This window comes from Chaetura pelagica, unplaced genomic scaffold, assembly GCF_000747805.2.
Source record: "Chaetura pelagica isolate M959 unplaced genomic scaffold, ChaPel_1.0 scaffold24, whole genome shotgun sequence".
Lineage (NCBI taxonomy): Eukaryota > Metazoa > Chordata > Aves > Apodiformes > Apodidae > Chaetura > Chaetura pelagica.
Genome location: NW_009953077.1, coordinates 1,566,530 through 1,575,602, shown reverse-complemented (window position 1 = coordinate 1,575,602; position 9,073 = coordinate 1,566,530). Strand labels below are relative to the sequence as shown.

Sequence of the window (9,073 nt, the reverse complement as noted above, 5' to 3'; positions counted from 1 at the left end):
AGTACAGTCCTAGGTAATTTGGGCAAGTTACAGAGAAAACATTGGAGAAAATTTCCAAGAACCAGGTTGTGTGCTCCACTATGCTTTCCTATGAACATACCCAAGTCACAAGACCCATATTCGGAAGCACCTGCACACCACATCTTCTAGGAATAATGGTATTTTTGCTCTGCAATATATTTTAGGACCATTAGGTCAAAAAGCAAGAAAAATCAAGGTACAAACTCATTAAGGAAAACATTGCTCTGCTAACTTCCCACTGCCTGACACGCAAGCATCACTGCCACCTAGCCAGCACAGAACGCAGGAGAAAGGACCTCACCAGCCTATCTTCTACAAAGTCATAAGCAAGGAAAAGTGCTGGGGAGAAACTGCACACACTGTTGAGCCCCTCGTAAACAGAAACTTCTCTGAAAATGTTTGTTTCAGGGTTTTGACTTTTGTGTGGAGCTCCTCTTGCTATGGCACAGCAACATGCCAACTTGGATTGAGAGACAAGTCTCCTGAAGAAGCAGAAGTGGTGGGACTATTGAGAAAAAATTATTTGTGGGGGGGAACCCAGAACCACTTCATTTTCCACAGACAAATTCCACAATCCATTTTTGTATTGAGCTTAGGAAAAAGAAAAAAAAAAAAAAGTCCATCTGACCTTTCTCCCAGCTTGAAGGGAAGGGAGGAGAAAACATATATCTATAAAAAAGTTAAAGCTCAAACCTACAGATTTATCTGTTGATCATCTCTTTTGGTTCTGAGTTACAGCAGGCAGCCTCTGCTTCATTATCAATATTTAATCAGCATTTAACTCCAACAAGCAGTAAGATCTGAAATTTTAAACAAAGTGCAACTTTACTAAGTCCTTTGTGTTGATTTTTTCCCCTGTTAAAGGTTTTTTAAAGGATTCTGCCTTTGCTGTCTTAAAAGTCTGCATGTTTTTTTTGTTATCAATCATGTACAAGTTTAGGAGCATGTTTTGTACTTTCCGATTTTTCAGCATGCAAGCTATCCCTGATTTACAACACTCACTGAATGGTATTTGATTATTGAAAATGCTTTTACATACATTTAAAGAAACGACTGCTCCTGGAAAACTAACACTATTGTCCATAGTTCTGTAAAAATATATTTCTCCCCTCCCTTCTGCCCAAATCAAACATTTCAATTCAAATTCTTACTTTGAGGGAAAACTGGCATATAATTAGGCATTATGCCTAACAGTGCTAAATAAAGGAGAATGTAAACATCGTACTTCTGAAGGTTTAACCATCAAAGCCCCTTGCTCTATCTGTTCTGTTATTTGTGCCTTCGTTTGGAGCTCTTTAGAGCTCACACACACACACACAAAAGCAAGCAAACAAAACAGGCTGTATAAAAATCTATTTGCCCAGCCTTGTCCTGTATCCCAGTGCACACGGTCGGGGCCAGGCTCGCACGCAGTGCTGGGACACCCAGGGCCACGGGGCTGCTCCTCAAGGAGCACAGAGTCCTGCTCTGGAAGTGCATCAAGCAGCTTAACCGCTAACTCAGAAGATGGAATTTCACCTGAAATTAAGCTATCAAGCAATTGAGCTCAAACTCAATCAACCAAACCCTTAACCTTCCCTGTTTCAGTGGCACTGCTCTAATTAGGACTCTATCACTATTTCCATTACTATCTCCTGTTCTCATGGTTTATTATCTTGGCAGTTTCAATTCTCACCCAGTTGAAATTTGACGTCCAGTTTCTTGGGCCACATATCATTCATTATGGCCTTATTTTATGAAGTATGTTGCAAGATGATGGCCCAATACTGCAGAAAAGAGGTTTTCATTGAAAACAGCACCCCTCACTGCAGTGAAAGCAGGACAGAGACAAACATTCTCACATAAATAAGTTCTAACAGTAAAGGACACACAGAACAACTTATTTTTCATCAAGTTGTGAATTTTGCGCAGTTTGAAAACACATCCTTGAACATTCATCATACTTGCACACACTGTAGCTGACCCATGCATGGTTCTTCAGTTCTCAGGGCCTTCCCTGGATAAGTTTCTAGGAGACAAAGCTTGGCTGAATCCTACTTACCAGCTCTGCCCAGGGGTAGGGGGTGAAACTCAATAACCTGTGATAGTCAGGAGATCAGACTGAAAGATCTAATGAACTTTTCCAGTAATACACTCTACAAATCACCCAAACTGCTTACTGCTGAAGGATGCATACCAGGCTGGCATCTGCAGTATCCTAATGATAGCAATGCAAACTATGTCTGCTTCTGGAGATGGCCTACAAGCCTCAGGCTAGTCTAAAGGTAGCATTTTGCATGATCACAACCAAAATTCCCAATTTCCTGGGTCATGTAGCACCATGGCCATGCATCAGCCTTGGCTCCACAAATTCTGATGCACTTGGAAATTAATTTTTCCCTTCTTCACAAAACACCCAAAAGGGAAACACCAGTGTAGGACAAGGTACAACCATCTGCTTGAATCTTGTATCTGCTGCTTCCTTAATAGGTGAAATGCACCTAATTCCCCATGGGCTCCACCATAAAATCCAAAACACAGTAATACTAAAACCCTGAAGAGAAGTATGTGTCATGCAGCTGACTTAGACCATTGGCATGGCCAAAGATTGCAACATTCACCTGAACTTCATTAATTTCATCTCACTAAATAGATATTTTCAGCAACAAAGAACTGAAAAAACCCCACATCGTCCTTGGACCTATTTTAATTTAAGACAGAACAGAACGGGGAAATTTCTTTTTCCCCTTGAAGTACATTTTAATAAAATGAAAAATAAAAATAGCTCTAATTCACTCCAATGCATTTAGTCACTCCGAAAAAGTCGAAGTTTTAAAATGAAATCACCATTTTATATTCAAACAAGGTCAAGAGAACAGCACTAACGAGCACTGACATCACAGTGAGCAGCAGCCTCTGCTGAACGCTTACATCAGTGGTGCTTGTTGCTATGGTGCTTAACCGACTATTAATTTCTGAAAGAAGGTGATTATAAAGCAGCCATATGAACCTCAGTCAGATGACACCCTTCAGTACCAAACACTGCTCTGCGTTACTCTTTCTCTTCTGCAAGTTAATTTTGTGAATCACCACTTTTGTGATGTTAATATTCCTTTCCAACTTGAAACTTTGGATCAGAAGAGAGGCAAGGAGTTAATTTATAAGCAAGGGACTTTCACATAGCTTTAAATAAAAACCATTTTGCAGAGAGAGAGAGAGATTTCTTTTCTCTGCATTCCAAAAGACTAAAAAGCATGTGTTTTAATTTTTGCAGTGATAATAAGCAATCAAACTAACAGCTAAATTGTGCTCTGCTGGACACACTGCTGTAAATCCAGGAGTGTTTCATGCCTGGGGAGAAGCAGCACAGAAGCTGACTTGACCATTCCCCAGGGACTTGCCCTGGTCAGGGGACACTGCTGTAGGGCTGCGCCACCGCGGATGCTGGGCCATGGACTTGGCTATGTGGCCACCAAGACCAGGTGGAGCAGAATCTTCCTATTCACACGAAGGCTCTGCCCAGTTACCAAACAGCCTTCTCAGAACATGGCTGAAAGACAAAAAATGCATCTGTGTGGCCTTGCTCCTAAAATGTCACAGGACATCTAAACCATTTGCTTCCAAGGGAAAAAGAGGGTTTAAGGCTCAAAAGTGACTCTCATAAGCTTAGCTCCAAACCCAACACTGAAATCTTTATCCATGTTGCCAGAAAAGCCTTTAATCGTGCAACTAAGACACACTTCTGAGTTTGCAGGATCAGGTCCTTCCTTCAGACATGCTTCAGAAACTGTGTGCAAAACAGTATTTGTATTTACCTTCTTCAGTTGCTCCTGTGAAGCAATCTTCAGTTACAGCCACCCAAAAAGGTCACTCTTCTTACCCTGCAGAGAAAGAAGGTAACACACGTGACTGCTGGGTCAGTGTCAGCAACAACACCCCAAGCATTTTCATTGGCACCACATTTGCAAGTACAAACATAAATAAAGCAACAAATGAATCTAATCGTGTTTAATGGTGAATGACTTTCAGAGAGAGTTAATAAAAACAATCAAGTCACAGGACTGCTGCTTATCGGTACCAGCCAGTGTGAGGCTCTTCAGCACGAACAACTTGGTCTTTGGGAGACAAAAAAAAAAGAAGAAAAAAACCCCATGGAGATGAGACATCTTTGTTCTCTAGCATAAACTTTCTGAATCTTGATGTCTATCAATCTATTTTCAGTTTGAATAATAGATGAGTTCAGTCCTTTGTTTCAGAAATCTGACTATTGTCTGAATGGGTTTTCCTTACTTAAGGCATTTTAAGACCATTTGTAACCACTGCTATTTTAGCCTCTGGATCCTTTTTTTCTCATCTTTTTCCATAGAGACAGAGTCCTAGATGAGATTTAAAACTAGCTGCATCTTCCTAATTCAAAAAGTTGTTGACTGTCTCGGGATATCTTGTCAGGCATTACCAAGAGCACACCCAGTATGCCAAGGTGGTAAAGCAGTGGGTATTAAAAAATTAAATGGTGTCTTTTTATAAAGTAGGATGGAGAAAACAGTACGTGTGGGTTTTTTGGTTTTTTTTTACCCTGTATATTACTGCATCTTGTGTACTCTCTCTTATGCAAAAGAGTATGTAATCTTTTAAGAAACATGACAATCTGCCACTTTCTGTTCATGTAATTGGGATCAACATATGGTACAAGAGAAAAGAAAAACATTTGTTTATTAATTTAGATCAAGTTACTAACTCAAACCACTAACAGCATTCAGAATTAATTCCACATCAATTGACCTAATACAATAAAATTATAATTTAACTGAAACATTCATCTTCTGCTGCAGGAGTAACGAATAATATCTAAGAAAGACAATGAAATATGCAATAATTTAGTGACACAGATGACATCACACGAAATGGAAAGTCAGTGACATGTGGATGTGTAAGACAGAGCTCCGTGAATCTCCATTTCATAAAATTCACACAGCAACGTGGAGTTTTGGGGGTGTTTGTGAAACTCATCAAATGGTAAGTTACACTATTTACATCAGGAGGTGAAGCTTTTTACTGAGGTAGCAAAATACCAACCTCTGGGAAAAAAAAAATCAGAATCTTCATTAGGTTCTTTCAAAAGAAAATGTACTCGTTTGCCATTTATTTTGAAAGGAAAAATGTTTTCACAAAGAGAATGAGGCTTTACTTCTTTACCATTGAAACCCAATTATTTTTAGCCAGAAAAAAAAAAAAAAAAAAGTAACCTTGAGATGAAATAAATATTTGTTTTCTCTGTTGCTCACTGGCATTTTATTTTATTTTTATTCTTTTTTTTTTTTTTTTTTCATGTTCTGAGTGAGAAGCTTTTCACAGTTCTTGTCATGCAGCACTGGAAGGTCTGGGGCCAAAACCTGTATGTGTTTGGAGTATAGAAAGCTCTATGTGCTTTGCTGGGGTACATGTATCAGACATTCTGATTCTGCTCTCTAAAGGACATAACACTACTCCATCATAATAGGTCAGGTCTCACCTTCCTGAGAGTATGTAAGACAATACATCTTTTATGTAAAATACGTGACCTTTGACATACGATGTGCTCTTAGATTAGCAACAATAAAGGCTTTTATCCTGCTTTGCTGCAGGGGTTATCTTGGATTGGACACTAAACTTCTTTTCATATTTATCTGTTTTATAAATTTTCTGGGTATTTGGCAGTCAGATTCTTATTTTGGCAGTATTGTATAAGCAGACTTCACTTCTACCCTGAGTCGATAGCAAATGAACCATCTTACAATGTACTTTTTAAGGAAACTGCTGAAAATTACACGTTTGCATAAAATGTGCATACAATATAGCTTTCAGCACTGCTTTAAAAGGCAGGTAATGTTTTCTAAACACACTTGGCACACATGAACTGAACAGGCTCTAAGGAAACCCAGTAACACTGGCCCAACATTAGCTGGTGGAAGACCAACAGCGTCCTAGGAGGGCAACACATGTGGAGGGATGAGAAGGATTTCAGCTCCTGTCACAAATTACTCCCGGATTGAAAACCAGGCTGCTTTCATTTCTGGTTATCTAAGCCTCACTATATGCTACCTGACTTTCAAAAATTTGGATAATGTACCATAGAAGTTAAAATGAGCAGCAGAGACAGCTGTTCCCACCTGTGAAAAATTCTCATTAACAGTCCAAAAAAGTTGAGTATCTCAAAATGTAGAAACACAAATACAGATTTTCCTCCTGAAAATGTTTATAAGGGTGAGCAAATGGATGTAGGCAGCACACATTCCTTCCATCATGCTGTCCTTAAGATAAACACAAAGTACCATCAACACTGTAAGTGTGCATGTGGAGCAAACAAAGAAAAAATCCCATCCTACCAAAGCAAGACACTCCACTACACTCAATTTTTCCCCCCAAGGAGATGATTAAAATAGAAAACCAACCCACAAACAAAAAACCACTGAGCGAGCAGCAGTGGTCCTGCTGTCTCATGAATAGAGGAAAGGTCTCCCAGCACCCACAACTCCATCCCCTTGGCTCAACTGACACCCCACAGGGGGAACTGGCCATGCAAAACCATGTGCCATGCTCACATTTTAAGGTAAATCCTGAAAAAATTGGATTTACTCACCAAGTGCCTCAGTTTGCCTCTCAGCAAGATGAGAAAACTCTTGTAATGCATTTTGCAATCAGTGAATACGAAGATACTTTTTAAAACAGCTATTTTCGGCAGGATTTTGGAAAGACAAGTGGTAATAATCCTAAAAAGTTCACAACCCGAGCCAGTGCTGTAACCTTTTCAGTTGACTTTCACAGAAAGCCCCCCTGTGGCTCTGGATCAGGGCCCACCTATTTACTTGGTACCAAGGGACCAGACAAAGATCAGAGGCTTTGTCACTATACCTGCTGTCTGGTCAGACCTTCCAACTCTTTTGATCCCACAAGGTCTACTTGATGTAGCAGTCTCCTCCTTCAGGGCAGGGAGGTCACAGAGGAGAGGGCTGCAGGATGGAGCCCTAACACCAAGACATGACTGCAAAGCCAAACTTCACCAATTATATAACAAATACTCAGAAATAGAGAGCACTGCAGATTGAGTGTCTACCTAAAAAAGTAACGTTTTTACTAATATCTAAATGAGAAGAGCCTTTGGTATAGCCAAAAATAGATGAACAAAGACCTTCATCCCACACAAATGGGCTGTGAGTAATTTTACACAGGAAAGTAGGACACCAGTTGAGCTGCCCCCCTACTTAGAATTACACATGTACATCTTTTTGCCAGTGTCCCAGCCTTGAGAAACCTACAATTCATTATTGGAAACCTAAAGTAGCAAGGGAATCTCCCCTTCCTTACCTAGAAAGCACTTTTTTTTTTTTTTTTTTTAATTAAAAGAGAGAAACACACACCAAATAGCACAACAAAACGTTTTCCCTGAAATTTGATTTTGCTTCACTTTTTCTTATATAAGACCAGCTGAAATATATTCAATGTGTCTCATTAAAATATTTACTACAAGGCTTCCTGAAAGCTTTAAAATATCAAAACTTGATCATCAAAAAAGCTCTTCTGTGCAGTACTTTCTTCTAAATAAAGTGAACCATAACCACCTAATACAGCTGCTTCTTTCCTTTCAAAACTCCCAGAGTCACATTCAGCAGCACATGGGCTGAAATACAAAATGTGTCCTACTATTCTCATAATTTTTTCTCGTCCTATGCAGGAATAGATGCAGTTAATGATTTTGTCAACTGTACGTATTTAAGGGAAAAAAAAAAAACCAACCTTTTCTCATTTGGTATTTTGCCAATCCTGAAAATACAGGATGTATCGTGATCGGGAAGAGCAACATCTGGTAACAGGCAGGCTCGTGGGCCCAATCCTGCACACAGGTTATTTTTCCACCCACTGCACTCCCTTCAATTACTTCCACAAACACAAAATCACAAGCAGAATTGCTCTGAGGATGGTCAGTAGTCAACTCTACAGTTTCGTTGCACCTGTTTTATTTTTATTTTTTAAGAGGTATCTAGCAACTTGAAAAACAAACACATTATACTAAATATTTTAAATTATCTGTAACTGTTTTAAATAATCTGAAGGGGAAATATTTTTTTTCTGAACACTGTCAAGGTGGCTGCCTTCTATAGTGCAGCCTCAGGAGGCACAGTACAGGAGATTTTCTACCCCAGGAGTCATTATCACCTCCTCAGAAAGTGAAATGCAGGTGAACAGTAAAACTGCCAGAGACTCTAAGTACACTTCTTCCACCTTGCTTTGAAGAGGGGGAAATGGATTTGGTACAGGCCAAAACACAGGGATATTAGTGCTTCTACTTTGCTACTTCTTGGTGGAAGGAGGGAACAAATCACACCATATTTTCACTTTCAGTCATTAGCAGGCTGTTCAGAATCTCTGGCTGGTGCTTATTATTTATTCTAAACGGAAATAAAATAAATATAAATAACAGCACGAGGACACAGCTATGCACAGCACATTTTCTCTTCCAAAATAGTATTACCTTTCAAGTCCACTGTAACCTTGGAAAAGAATCACTGGGTGTGAGCCAATAGTACAAAACTAATCACAACCCATTCCTCCCTCGCTTTTTAATAGCTGCTATAGGAAATGTGGGTGCAGTTAGAGACAAGTTAAGAACAGCTCCCTTCCCATGCAGAATCTGAACTGCGATTCTAAGTCCTGCATCTTTTAATGATGGGTTGGTTATTTGCCTCACACGAATTACTTTGCATAACAGAGCTGGCCCTCACTGGATTCATCAGCCGGAAAGACCATCACGCGCTCCCAGAAAGCACCCAACCTGTCCATGCCCGGTGAGATGATGAGAGCCCATCTCCCTGACGCCGAGAGCCAGCAGATCAAACGCTGCCGCCTGCTTCATACCCGCCAGATCTTCCCCGTTTCTTAAAATAACCCTCCGTGCCTCAACGCCAGCCTTAACCATTTGATGTCTGCGTTACAACCCTCCTCCTGAAACTTGACCTCGCCCCACTGAAGCCCCGGGAGGAGCCGCTGGCCCTGCAGCAGCCGCTGCGGGCCCACGGGCCGGCGCCCCGCCAACAAC

The 9,073-nt window shown here is 40.3% G+C and overlaps 1 protein-coding gene across 1 annotated transcript in view; it reads right to left on the bottom strand.

Moving 5' to 3' along the window:
• FOXP1 (forkhead box P1) overlaps positions 1-9,073 on the bottom strand; it is a 307,907-nt gene that overhangs the window by 216,725 nt on the left and 82,109 nt on the right. The window contains exon 3 of the mRNA XM_009996885.1: positions 3,816-3,881. The gene's annotated coding sequence lies outside the window, so the exon portion shown is untranslated. The remainder of the gene's footprint in view (positions 1-3,815; positions 3,882-9,073) is intronic.